This window comes from Sciurus vulgaris (assembly GCF_902686455.1).
Source record: "Sciurus vulgaris genome assembly, chromosome: 16".
Lineage (NCBI taxonomy): Eukaryota > Metazoa > Chordata > Mammalia > Rodentia > Sciuridae > Sciurus > Sciurus vulgaris.
Window position 1 is genome coordinate 33,528,900 of NC_136477.1, and position 15,157 is coordinate 33,544,056.

General features: G+C 41.9%; 1 protein-coding gene across 1 annotated transcript in view; it reads left to right on the forward strand.

The window, feature by feature from the left end:
* GADL1 (glutamate decarboxylase like 1) overlaps positions 1-15,157 on the forward strand; it is a 506,342-nt gene that overhangs the window by 172,846 nt on the left and 318,339 nt on the right. The window lies entirely within an intron of this gene.

Sequence of the window (15,157 nt, forward strand, 5' to 3'; positions counted from 1 at the left end):
TTATGGGTAGGGGGAGTTTTTAAAAATCAAAATAACTCAGATTCTTATGCTTAAAACTTCATTGGGGGGTCAGTAATTAATTCAGATTTTAAATATAGTTAATTCAAAGTTGAAACTCCTGATCAAGGCTTCTTAGGAGCTCTCCTTTGCCTCTTTTCCTCTCTAGGATGGTACTTGAATACAAAGGGAAAATGTACATAGTGGCAAGGGAAGGGTGTATTTCTTGGTCATCCTCACCACACTCAGCTGAGCTCACATATTCTGTTCATGGACTGAGTCATGAACTATAGTCATTATTCCTCTGTACCTGAAACCCAGACCCCTCCCAATACACAGACTCCCTGCCTTCTTCTGGGTCCTCATTGGGACACAAGGAGCTTTGGATCGCTGGTGTTCTGGCTGACTAAATGTCACAAGCCTCTATTTTTGCTTTACTTTCCTACTTTATAGTGGGGGACATACTCTGATAGGACATCTTCCCAGAAAAACTAAAGTGAGATGGGAAATCTCTTGGCCTTTAGCATGTTTCAAATTCAGTGCACTTGACTATCAGCTCACACATATCTATGTCCACTTTCCTAATGGGACAGGATGCCTAAATCTTTAATCTTATCCTCTCACATGTTTCTGTAAGTCATCTCTTCCCTGAACTCTTAGGACACATCTGATTCCTCTTTCCTCAGATCTTCTGAGTTTAGAAGCTATAGATTTTTGAAACCAGCAATCACTGATTTTTCCTTTTCTCTCTCTCAAAAACTCCCAGCTCTTGAAAAATGAGTTATGACTTTCACAGCTATTGTCTCTGAGTGTGCTTTGGGAAACGACTTTGAATGTAAAAAGCTGAACACCTAATGCTTTGTCCTGCTCAGTGTTGCCGTCCTCCTGAAGAAATGGAGCCTTAGTCTCAATGACTGGTGAGCAGCAGTCAACAAAAACAATCTTCTTTAGTCCCTTGTTGCAAGTATAAATTGCCTTAAATGCAGCGACTTAAATATCAAAGAGTATTGTTTTAGAATATGCTGAAGCTAAGAAGTCCAAAATGGCTTTCATTAGTCTAAAATTGTTATGTTGGCAGGCCTGTATGTCTGGAGGCTTTAGAGAGCCTGTTTCTTTGCCTTTTTATGCTTCTGGAAGTTCTCTGCATTCTTTAACTCATGACCCTGAATCATTCTGACCTGTTTCTGTCTTTGCATATCCTTCTCTGTCTCTGACCCTCCTGATTTCTTTTATAAGCACTTCCATGATTATACTGTCTCCAGATGATCCAGGATAATCTCTTCACCTCCAGGTCCTTCACATAATCCTGTCTCCAAAGTCCCTTTCCAAAGTGTGGTGAAATATTCCCAGGCTCCAGGGATTAAAATGTAGACATTATTAGGTGCCATTGTTCAGTTGGCCATACTACCCCAAATAAAAATATTTATTAAAAATAAATTGTAAGATATTACCTTGCTCTGAATTATGACTCCTTCAAATCTCCCAACAACCCTGGAAATTAGGTGCCATTATTCTTTTTGACAGAAAAGGAAAGTAAAAGTAAACCACAGGAACCTCAAATTCATGTCTGTAATTGCCTGACTCCATAGCTGGTATTCCTTCTGCTATTTCATGAAGAGTATCTCTCCCTGTGTGTCCCCAGACCATGCCACATTCTTCTTTAACCCAGGTTACCATATCACGACTTCATGTCACAGCTTTTCAACAGCTTTCTTTGCTGTTTGGAGTGTTGAGTGTACAGTGGGCATATTTGTGGGTGTGCAGAAATAAACCTTTCTTGCCAGATAAGATTATAAGTGCCTAAAACTGTGATGTTATCTATTGCCTCTTTTGAATCATTACTCCACCAGAGAGGTCACTGCAGTGTGGCCAAAGAATATATATCATCATAAAAATTTGCTGTTTTGATAGTTGGTACTAGAATTAGCATCATCTTATTCAGTTAGCCAGCTAAAATTTATGGAGTTCTTACCATATCTCAGACCCTGGGCCAATCTGGGAGTTAGAGGTAAATGACATCTTCTCTGTATGGAAGGTGTTCACAATCTGATAGCCAAATGTGGTATCTACTGTTCCTGTTTCCATTTAACTGCAAACTATGGACCATGCCCTGTTGGATACTACACATCAGTTATTAAATCCTTATGGGAATCCTAAAATCTAAGACTGAACTTATTTACTTTTGGTCCCTTTGGTTCCTTTTCTGTGATTTTCTCCTTATGGTCTTGGACACTTATCTCTTATTTACCTCCTGACCACCACCCTGGTCACATTTTCAGGAGAAATGGGAAGTAGAGATTATCCTTAGAGTTTCTCTTCTTATTCTGCTCTTGCCTCCTTCTCTGGCTATATTTCTCCCTCACCAGGGTTCTTCTACTCTCTCTCTCTCTGTCTCTCTCTCCAGTTTTGCTCTCACAGAAATGTCTGATAGTCTTTAAATCTAGACCTAGATAAACATAAATATATCGATGTATATTTTAAACCTTATGATCACCAGACTTTTGGGTCCATGATAATTCCTTGGAGATTGTGGTAGAAAGCCTGACCCTTACTGTCCTGAATGAGAACCTTCAGGCATGAGCGTTAAAAAAAAATGTACTTAAAAAAATTCTTGTCAAATAATCCTGCTATCCCCAATGTTTGAGAATGGGGACTTCAGTGTAATTCCCTCTTCCTGGTTTATCTCTGCATCACCGTATCTGTTTTACTCATTGTGAAAGGGCATTTCAGGTATCTGTGAACAATCAGGCAACGCTGAGTCCTTGATGAAGAGAGGCAGATGGGGGGAAGAAGGGAGAAATTTAAAAGAAATGGAAAGACTATTAGCTATTGTCAGAGCCCACTTACAGCATTCAATGGGAGGCTTTATAAATAATATTTCATATAGTCTTTGTAAATATCTCTAAAACAAGTAAATGTTATTGTCTTCATTTTAGAGAGCAGGGAATGGATCTCATAGCAGTTCAGTAACCTGACCAAGGCCTGACAGCCAGGATATGGCAGAAGATCTGGTCTCTTGGTTTTTTCAAGCCTGTGTTATTCTAACTTTGAAATATACTGTGGGGATTGGAGGCATGGAAGGTTAGCTCCACCTGCATTCATTGGGTTTTCTAAACCACATTCCTTAGACCCATGGTCTGTGAAATATAAGAAAACATCCACTTCCTTCCCCCAAGTAAAGGGTTCTGTGATCAGATAAGTTTTGGAAATGCCCATGTTCAGTATCCCAACCTGAGAGCGCCACAATACATGAACATGTTGAAAAACTACAAAGCCAAGAGCAGGAAGGGATTTTATGTCAATCCTCTCTTTTTCTCATATATTCCACAATCATGGTGCTGTGTTTTGAAGACACATCGCTTCAACTTCTGGATGAATATACATATTCTAATACCAACTTAGAATATAGGCCACCCCTGGCTTTGAAGGGCACGGGAAATGAAGCCATAGGGAAGAACCATTGCGGTTTCTTCCTTCAAAAACAGGGGTATCACACCAACACCTCCAAAAGGACACACACCCTCACCCAGCCCCTCTATAATCCTTAGGGATGGGGCATGTGCACCAGTCACTGCTTACAGAACACAGAACCCGTGTTATAATTGTAAGCCACCAGGGACCGACTTCTCAGTTGATTCTGCTGTTGCTTAGAATGCATTGCAATAATATCATTTGCTGATTTTCCGGGTCAATGAAAGTCAAGTAGCAGGAAAGGGCCTTTCCCTGTGCTCCCTTGAGTCTTGTGTGTTTGCCCGCTGCACAGCCTTTTGGCTAATGCACCTCGAGGTGCAATTTTAAATTAAAAATCAAGAAAGTGTATTGGATTAATTCATCATGACTGGTTTTCTACCTGGAGCAAAACAGACTTTCCAAGTTACCCATTCAAGCTTGCACGAGAAATGGCACAAAACCTTGATTTTCCCCAAAGCGGTAGCTCACTGGCAGTGTGAGACGAAGGGCTGCTGAGAGCCTGGGAAGGAAAGGGCAGGGCTCCCGGCAACTCCGAGGCACACCTGCCAGCTTGTCACCTCGGCTAACAGGGCTGCCCTGTTCTCGCCGGGCTGTTTATCTACTGATTCCATTGTATATCGCTGGAGGATTTTGAGTTGAAAATGCTATGCAGTTAATTATAGAGCTAATGAGTGCTGGGTAGCTTGCTTTCAGATTCTATCACTCTAGGCAATAAGAGGAAAAAGTGCCACATAACATTGTTTTGCCCTTGGGGAGTGAGTTAACAGAGTCAAAGTCAGATTTTTGAAAGGCAGCACATTCCGAAGAAAAACGTCCTGATTTCCTGGATCTCGGGCCTCTACCCTCTCACTGAGGTCTTTTCCTTCATTCTAAAGGCCCATAATGGAGAGAGTTTCCCCGCCGTGGTGATTTTCCTCCACCACATCACTGTTGTACCTAAAGCAGAGAAAAGACTCCATATTCTATTAACATCACTTCATCCAGGTTTCCTGCTGAGTCCACACCTGTGTAAATTCTGGGCCATCCATGTATCATAATTCACCGGAGACATTCCATGTGATGTAGATGCATGCTTTCAGGAGGCTACTGGAAGCAGGTCTCTGCAATAAGTGAGAAACAAACAAACAAAAAGAATACTTGATATTAAGAAAATGGTGAATTCCAGCAGAAATGAAGTAAAGCCCAGCTCTCCTCAGTGAGGGTGAAAGGAGGTGGTGTAGCAGACCAAAGGCTCCAGCAAGGAGATTCTAGAGAAAGTGATTTGAGAGGCTACAGGACAATGTAGAGGGAATTAGCAATCACTGTGGAGCAAACTAAATGACAGAAAGAAAAAAAAAAGTCATTTGTTAACTCCAGGTGCAATGAAAAGTTGTAAAAGAAAAGAGTATACTACTTGGCTTGGCAGTGGATCTGAATTACATATGTAATATGTAATAGAGGTATATTGAGATGAAGGATGTGTGTGTGGGTGGGTGGAGGGTTATAAAACCATATATCTATTGACTATTATAGATCATCAATAAATAATTTCTAAAACTGATAAATCAACAAAAGCAAGAAGATATACACTTGAGTTAACTATTAAAAGTAGAAACATAAAATAGCAAGGAGTTAACTCTAAACAATACTAACTTAAGCCTTAAATTCATGGTTTAGCATGTCTGCTCAGATTCCAGTCATTATACCTGTATTCCATTCATCAAGAAGAAAGAATAGAGAAAGCAAAGGATATTTTTTTCAGGTGTCTTTTAAGGATGTTTCCTGAACATTATGTATAATGCTTTTAGTTATTGTTTTAGTCAGCTTTTTCATTGCTGTGATTAAAAGTCCTGATCAGAATAATTTTAGAGGAGAAAATTTTATTTGGGGGTTCATAGTTTCAAGATCTTAATCCATAGTCAGCTCCATTCCTTAGGGCTCGAGGTGAGGCAGAACATCATGGCAGAAGATAATAATGTTTTTCTTGTGTTTCCATGAATATAAAGAAAGTGGACTTCAAAAGCAATAGTTTTGCCCATAAATCAGTAACACAGCTCAGGAGCATAAGTAAGATCTTTTATTTCCAAGGTATTAGAACTCTTCTTTTGAGAATTCAGGCATCTTTCTACTATAGCTTTCCTCTTAATTCATAATTTTAAGCAGTAAGAAATAGTGGCACTTACTCTAAAATTCTGATTTTGGCCTATTCAGACAGTAGCTCATGTCAGATCTTATTCTCTAAACTTCTTTGCTGGAAAATAATTTCCACCTTTCCAAATTCATGTCCACCCCTGACTTAGAGAAGTTCCAGTCAAATTCTACTTTTCTTATTTCCATGAACAGAGTACACTTTATGAAGGGTCAATCCACATGCCATATGAAAATATCTGCAGCCACAGGGAAGAAAAGCAAATGCTGAGATGAGACAAAAAGGGTGCTTACTTGTGATGGAAGGGTAATGATCTAAAATGATACCAATCATATCATTATATTTAAAAGATAGCTTTTGTAATAACATGACTGCTGTAGCTTGATTTACTAAACACTAGGTGCTTTTTGTCACAGACGTCTCTGATCTTCAGCAGCTCAACAGGAAGATATATCATCTTCACTTGAGAGATGAGGAAGCAGCGTTCAGAGACATGCAGTTTCTACATTCAGGTTTAACAGTAAATCAGTGGGGTTTTGGCTGCAACTAGGACTATCTGACTTCAGAGTCTGTGCTTTTGGGGTCGTCTCTTACTCTGAAATATTGGTGGCTATTCCATCCTAGGACCAGCCATCCACTATTTTCTGATCATCTTCTGTCTTAAGTACTGAGCTGACCTCATTAGAGGGCACATAACTGAACTGCATAGAATGTATCCTAAAGGAGGATCCTCTTATCTGTTCAGAGAGGGGCCACAGTGTAGGTGCAAAGCTCACAGTTAAAATGCAAGACCATATGTACTAATTTGCTCAGGATAGTCCTGCATATTGTCTGTCTCAGAGTAATTATTAATAGTACTCTCTTCACTCTCAAGAGAAGAGGGTGGTAGTAAATGATGTTATTATCATCTTAGAGCCTGGTGCTGTCCCATTCACATCAGCCCACTAGTGCCATCTTAGTGGACTCCATCAGATGCCAATACTAGCACTGTATTTCTTACCTCTGGGGCTCTTTCTAGAGCCTGCTGTGCTAATGGGTCTGAAGAGTTGGGGGTGAATGCTTTCTGGGAGCAGTCATCCAGCCATGGTGGAAGGTTACTGGAGTGCCAGTACCACCCTCTGGATGGAATAATAGAATGTCTTGAGCTGGCTCCCTCTTCTCCACAGGATTAAGCCCCAGTGTCTTGGTGTGATGATGTATTGCCTACCTTGACTCTGTTCCTTCTCTCTCCCCCTTATCTCGTTTTCCTATAATTTCCAAACAATGTATTTGCATTTGGACTCAGTTGCCTGTCCTTCGTCAGTGATCTAAACTGAAATGACTCTCTTACCTATAGAAAATTCATGGACTGTGTGGTTTGGGTTAAGCTACAATCTTTGATACTGGTCTTGAAATCAGAATCAGATCCTTATTACCCTGGTATTGAAGATTAAACACCTGAGAAATGCTGAGGTGTAGAAAGCAAGTTTTATTTTAAAAAATGACAGAACAGAGATAGCAGACTTCTCTGGAGAGAAATCAAGGCCCAGAGCTGGATGCCGGTGGGAGGGGTGTGTCTTGCCCCTTTATAGATCATAGATTTCCTCTCCCACTCCCCACCTCCTCTTTCTATCCTGTCTACTTGCCCAAAGGCTGGAAAGAGCAGCCCTGGGGGTAATTGCTTGTGTTGGAAAGTACAGATCTCTGGAAGTGTTAGCAGCCTTGAGAAGGGGAAGTGAGAGATGGAGGTGTTAGCCATTCATTTCCTTTTCTTTGATAATCAGCTACTTGTCTTTGCCCCTGTGTCACCTTCATGGGTATAGTGAAATTTGAATGTGACCTTGACATTTGGATATGATTTAGGTGATAGCATGGGGGACAAGGATGGTGATGATGTAGGCCAGGTGTGCAAGGGGACAGATGATGGAAAGGAGGACAACTGGGGATGGACATTGGTTCTCTGAGATGAGGAAAGACAAAAAGCAGGAAATGGAGCTCAGGCCGAGGAACAATCGATAACAATCCCAGGTATTCAAGTAGGGGAGTGAAAGGCTGGGTAAGCTATTTTAGGAAGCCATGTCCAGCAGTGGGCAGGCAGACAGGATGAGGGAAAAGAGAGCTGAGTCACAGAAGCCAGTGGGGGAAATGTTGATGTGATTTTAACAGGAAGAGATGAAGGCTGAGCCCAAAGTGGAGGGAAAAATATAGTGAGGGAAGATGGTCATGATTCATTTCAAAGGAGAGTCCATTTCAATTGGTGGGTGACTGGCTACAAAGGATGAAGGACAGAGATGAGTCAGTGGTGACTGAGCTGTCAATCCACACACCACCCTCAAGTCAAGCTGTGAACAGCACGATGTCAGGCTGGTACACTGAAGAGAAACCAGCTCTCTGGAATGTTGGAGTGCATCTGCCTCTTGCTCTCTGCTTTCCCTTCCAAAGGTCACATGGAGCACCTGCTGATGGTGGCTGCTCTCTAGAGTGCACCTTTCTCCCATCAAATGAAACATCACTCAGAACATAGGCCTCGGGTCAGACTGAGCAGGCTTCAAATCTTAGAACTGTTTGCTGATGTTTGAGTTTCAGTTTCTTCATCATTTTAATGTGGATATAGTTCGTTGTTTTTCCTTTTTGTGGTGCCTTAAGCACTTTGTGAGATAATGCATGGAAATATGTGGTTGCCAGTTGTTAATAACAAAGTGTAGGGAATTCTCTCCCCAGGTTTCACAGAGGCTGTAAAATGGAATCTGTTAAAGTTTATACACACACACACACACACACACACATATACACACACATACACACACACACACACACACACACATACATATATATATATATTTGGAGGCAGCTAGATATCTCTCTATCCCCATCCTTATCCTTATTCAGGATTCTGCAGGAAATGCAGCATCAGTACTGTAGAAGGGAAAAAAAAGTCCTCTCAGCTCCATTTTTTTTTTTAAACTCTAGAAAACTACAATATTGGGAAATTTCTATTTTATTCTTTGCACTAGAGATCATATCCCATTTCATGGATGGCTTTAGGTCAATAAATAGGTCTATTTTTTGCTCTTCAAAAGGCTCCCAAACACAATGCATTTCAAACAAAAGTCACCACCCACTATCCTCCCTTTCACACTCCTTACCATAAAAATGGTCCCCAGAACACAGAGCTCTGAGCCCCCAGCTCAGCGGCTCAGTGGGGAGGATGCTCTGTGAATCTTGACAGACAGACCTGAGCTCAGTAGGTGCAGTGGTCCGGTAGGGATGCTGACAAAGGGCTGCTTGCCGCCCCCTTTCATGCTCTTCTGAACTCAGTGCTGGTTTTGAGTCTTAAATGGCCCATTCAAAATGCAGCTTTTCAGAAACTGGCTATTTAGTTTAAAAAGGCCTCTGCATTGACTAAGATGTCTCATGTGGCACTTTTCTTGAACTTCCTGGGCGTGTCAGATTGAGGCTTTCTTGTCACCCAGAGCATGGTCCTACTCCTGCCTGTGACTGACTCTCCAGGAGTCTGGTTGGATGCAGACAAATCTGTGGCTTTCCTGGGCTCTCAGAGATGGCCACTGGGACGGCCCAGTTTGACCTGCTGTGCCTGAAGTCTCCCACGGGACAATGTCCCATGATTTCTGATACTTAAAAGAAATTTGCAGCGACTGGAAATGCCTCTCTTAATTTCATTATCAAAAAGGTGAGACCCTGAACCTGTTCATATTCAGGCTTCTTCCTTGGCTGAGCTGGGAACCACAGATTTCAGTAATTGGCACATTCTGTTTCCTTAAAGCGAGATCCAGTGCACCTAGAACAAAACCCTAAAGAACAGGCAGTGAACTGGGGAGAAGGTGGGGAGTTAGAGAGGATGAGATGCACATCTCTTAATATAAAGGCCAAAATACCAAGTTGCAAGAGAAAAAAGAAGTCATCCTGTTTCAGTGTGACGCCAGCCTTGGGTAATTTTAGACTGGAGTGATTTGAAGATTAGTTCCCTTCTTTAGAAAATTATTGGAAAACTACTAAATGGGAAGGCACACTTTAGGCCCACATAGCGAGTCTCCTAAAGTGGCATCTCCTCTGGTACAGGGAGTTTTTGAGATGACATGATGCTTCTGGTGCCCTCACCTCTTTAGTAGGCTGGGGTGTCTACCTTCAGTTTCTGTGGGTACTGGCTGCTAACAGCCTCTCCTTTCTCCAGGAAAGTTCTCTCCCTGGCTGATGCCACCATACCCAGAGATGCTGGGTGGCCACAACTCCCTGCCCTCCCCACCTCCTCTAGACAGCTCATGGCCAATGAATGACTTGCCAGGTACAGGATACCAGTGCCCTTGCTTCTGGGAATGACACAGAGTTCCTGTATGGGGTCAGATGAGGTTAAACCTTAGCAAAAACAATATCTTCACTCGCCTTTTTATCTGCCTTACCCCTTCCCTCATTTCCCTGCAGGTTTCACCCAAGGGCACCCCTCCCTCAGCTCTACTTCTGCAGAGACCACCTAAGTAAGACACCCGGATTATCAAAGAGGCAACCATTGCATGAACTGGTTCCTCAAGGGCAGTGAAAGGGGGCTGCCCATTTCTCTCCTTTCTACCACACCCTCAAGCAACTTGTGGGCACAGAGAAGCTCATTATAGGAAACAACTCTCTTAGTTGACTGAGTATAATCCTCTTAAGATAAAAAAAAAATTGCCTGATAAGGCTCTTGATTTCCATTGGAGTTTTCATAAAAATGCCTAATGTGGCATGTGATTCTTAGAAGTTTTCTACTAATTAGAAAGTGACTCTTCTCCCCGCAATACACTTACACAATTATATGACTACTCTAGAAAATTACAATTCTGATTTTCATTCTGTTTCAATTCTTTTTGCCAGAACCATGACTTTGAAATGCTTGAGTTTCCTTAGAGTTAATTAGCTGTAAGTATATTAAAATGCCCGTTCCTTTCCAGAAAAATCTATCTGTATAAACATTCTACAAAGTGCAAGATTTTTATTTAACTTTTCAGGGCATTCATTCTGAGTGGATTAATTTAATAGCAGTGGGAGGGCACTTGAGCACATGAGTGGACAGTTGTGGAAGAAATATGTATAAATGAAAGGGGGGAGGGCTTTCTCCAGTAGTTTTTGCTCCTGTTCATTCTGCCTCCTATTCAATGGAGAATGTCTTCCATGGAGTTCTGCAGAAGCACACCATGAGATAAGGGTACACACTTAATAAAGTATATAGGAGGAGGAACTGGTAAAGGCATGGGGTAGAAGGACAGGGAATGGGAAGAAGTAAGATGAAGCTGCGATAACAGGAAGGTGCCAGAGAGGGCTTCTGTGTGGGTACAAAGGACACCTCGAGAGTATAAATACCTCAAGAGTATAAATACTACCTCAGAGTTGTCCTTGTTGGAGGCAAGAGGCTGGTCTTCTGGTCTTCTACAAGTCATGGGTCAGAGACCCTATTTAATCAGCTTCTGGGTCACTTGATCAAAAGACCTGACAAGAATAATGTAGAGAAGGTAAAGTTTATTTTGGGTTCACAGTTTCAGAGGTTTCAGTCCATGATTGGCTGACTCCATAGCTCTGAGTCTAGGGTGTGGCAGAACATTATGGCAGAAGGGTGTGGTGGAGGGAAGCAGCTCAGGACATGGCAATCAGGAAGTGCACAGAGGGAGCTCTGCTCATTAAGGACAAAATATAAACCCAAAGGCAAGTCCCCAGTGACCTACTTCCTCCAGCCACATCCTATCTGCCTACATTTACCATCCAGTTAATTCATATCAGGGGATTAATCCACCAATTGGGTTACAATGCTCATAATATAATTATTCACCTCTGAATGTTCTTGCATTTTCTCACCTAGGAGCTTTTGGAGGAATGCCTCATATCTAAACCATAACAGGCCTACAGGAGAGAAGTAGGAACTGGCATTTCTACTCTTTTTCTGTGTAGGCAAAACTGTTCTAGCAGTCAAGAGCAGTTGTTCATAGAAAGGCACAGGTGTAGACTGTTCAAATTCAGACCAAACTAATGGGAGAGTGACCATGGGCACAACAAATGAGACCCGGTGGGGTCCAGGAGGAACTCTGATAGAGTCTACCACAAGGGATCAATGGGAGGAGAATGTGTACCTGTGGGGCACTTAGTCCAAGCCAATCCAAATTTGAGGCATTCAGACCAAAGAATGTGCTCCAGGCTGCTTATCAGCCTCACATGGCTGCTGCCAGGTAACCCAGCCCACTCTGGCCCCTGTGTGGTACAGCTGGCTAAACTGCTGCTTTGGGCTTCTGTTAGGGCCAATTGTCAGGCAGCTCTAGGATGATTAAGTTTCTGTGCTGTCATTTGGGGTTGGACAAATTAAACCTGTTGGAAGAATGGATACTCATAATTTTTTTTTTTTATAAAGAATGATAAAATTATGGCATTTGCAGGCAAATGAATGCTCATAATTAAAGATGTGAACCCTGAGATGTGAAGATTCCTGAAGCTGTGGGTGGATGCAGGCAGCAAAATCAGCAGATCAATATTTCTTGGAAGTGCTTGTGGGCCTAACAATTCAGGTGTAACTAGCAAGCAGAGCAGGTGTCCTACTCCTGAAGAACACTGTGGGCCTATGGCCTTTCTCAGATCTCAGTGGGAAGAAGCACGTAGAATCTGTTGGGAAATCAATCAAATGGGCACAGATAAGAGAGCACAGAGAGGTCTTGGCAACATGAAGAGGGAAAACTGGAAATGAAACCATCTATGAGGGGTTGCTGATAGGTCCTCTTTTTAATTCCAGAATGTTGCCTGTATACTGATACTGAAAATAAGAGTCACTTACAATCTGAGAAGAATTACCAAGGCATAACCAATAGGACCTGTTTTGTTCATTTGTGTTGCTATAACAAAATACCTCAGACCGGGTAATTTATAGAGAGTAGAAATCAATTTTTTCATGAATCTGGAAGCTTAGAAGTACAAGATCAAGGAGCTGGCAGATTCAGTTTATATTAAGGGCTTGCTTTCTCCTTCTCAGATAAATGGTACTTAGTTGTTGCATTCTTCAGAGGGGACAATGCTGTGTCCACACATGGCAGAAGAGACAGAAGGGCAAAAGGGATTAGGGCACTTCCTTCACCCTCTTTTATAATAGCACTAATCCCATTCATGAGGGTAGAGTGCTCATGACTTAATCACTTCCCCAAAGGTTCCACCTCTTAATACTATCCCATTGGGTATTAGGTTCCAACATATAAATTTTGGAGGGACATTCAGACCATAGGAGGAATCATGGGTCTGCTAAAATCAGCAAATGTACAAACAGGATATCCAGAATTTAAATTTTAAATAAATGATAAATTATTTTTACTATAAGGATGTCATAAATATTTCATGGACATCCTTATACTTAAAAGTTCATTATTAAATAAAGATGTCTCAAGCAACATTTTGGACATTCTTATGCTAAAAGCAATTTGTTCTTTATCATAAATTTAAATTTAATTGAGAGTTTTATATATTAACTGAAAACTTCAGGCCCAAAATGTGGTAGATGCAAGTCTTCCTCTACCCATGACCCACCCAGTCCCACTACCCTTTCTTTCTCTACAGTGGGAAGATTGGGCTGGGAGATAGTCATTGCTGACAATCTTGTGGTAAGAACACTGTGGGGGGAGAGAGAGGCTTTCCCTCCCTTCCATGCAGAAGAGAAAGGAGAGCTATATTCTTCTGTCTAAAGCAAGGAAGGTGCATAGTCCTCAAGAACATTTGTGAGACTGTAGGCATCTACTCTGCAACAAGGACTTGGAAAGAGGGAAAGCAGGGAAGCTGACTATATCCCACCCTCCCATTAGACTTGTCAAAGATGAGCTTGTCAGTCAAAGGCATGCTGCAGAGTGGGGCTTATGCTAGAGGATGGTTGTAGATAAGGAGATCCTAGCAGCAGAATTTGTGGGAAGAAACTGAGCAAAGGCCATGGGGTTGGGGGTATGGGAAGGGTGGAATTGGATCTTGCCTTTGCTTCAGGGAACCCACCCAGTGCTTGTAAGCACTTGGAGGAGACCTGACACATGGTCTTAGGGTCTTGAGAGTCAAAAGTGAAGGCCAAAAAAGCAGCTACAGAGGACAGGAAGAACTGGTCTTATTATGTGCCCATGTGAGTAATGGCCTTTTTTCCTTCCATTCCTCAACCCAAGAACTTGGAAGTAGAGCTAGAGCCTAAGTGTGTGCCACATCCCCTTCTGTCCACACTCTGTGAATTCAGCTGCAAGTCTACTGGTTGACTGATGTGGACAGTTTTGAAGTGAACACAAGACTGAAATTTAAAACTAGTCCAGAACTGCTTTAGTAGTGAAACTTGAGGAGACAGTTTGGAATTTCCCCAAGATGTAGTTAAGAGACAGAAAATGTGGATTTGATAAAGTGGGGATAAAAGCAGAGATGGAAAAAATAGAACTCATTTATGTCTACACTCTGATGAGAAAAAAAAGCACTCGATAAACTAATTCTATCCAGCAAATGCAACAAGGGTAGAACTTGCATGCTGATGACCTCTGGTGCTGCCATGCTGGCTGCCCAAGGAGGGGACGTGACTGCCACCCTGGTCTGCCAGCACAGCTTGATGAGAAGGCAAGTGGAGAGGCAGCCTGCTGTCCTGGAGGCCCTCCAAGAACGCTCTTCCTGAAGACTCCCACCTGAGCCTGGGCCTAGACTGGCAGGGAGGAGCCCCTCAGAGGGAAAAAAGCTCTAGAGAAATGGATTTACAAGTGTAAGAATAATGGCTGAATGAATGAATGAAGTGCAAGTAGTTTGTTGTAACTATTAAGTGTTTAAACTGGTGTACTGCAACAGTTATCAATTAAATCATCTGTCATTGATACCAGTATCATTTCTGCTTACCTTTAACCTGGATATGAGTATTCATATATAAAATACATTCAAGTAGAAATGCTGCCAGTGCAATGGATCCCATGATTCTCTTCCAGTTCTGATTGCATTATTAAGAATAAAAGTTTCTGGGTGAAAACTCAGCCGACAGTTGTGCTGATGATGTATGAGGCAGGGTTGGACCAGGATCACATTTCCACATTTGCATTTGCCCTGTAGGGCTTAGTGCTGTAAGATCTTGCATATGTCAGTGAAATGTGAAGCCCTGACTCACAGGTTGCTGCTTTGGAAGTGAATCTGATAAAGAAAGCAGGCTCCGTTTTTCCATAGTCAATTCCAGCTGACAATCCTTGCTCCGAGCACTACTTTCTACATCCCTTTCACCATGTCAGACACAATGCATTGCTTCTCTCCCTGCAGAAGTTGTCAGAAGAGTTTTCCCAGCTTGCTAATCTATGATTTTCTAAAATGATAGGTAATAATATTCACATTGATCTTGCAAATCGGAGTTTGCAATAACCAGTTCTTTCCCATGTACCACAATCAATGCAGCCGAAATGGACTATCACAAGTTTGCAAAGTCTGAAGGCAAGAGGTGGTATTTTAAAAATCATAATTTTATTGAGTTGTATTGAGTATTGAGGTTGAAGGCAAGGTTAGCAAAATTCTCTTATCTTTTCCTTGGCTGGCATTGTTAAGTAGGGTGTATTTAGAGAAGGATTACCATTAAAT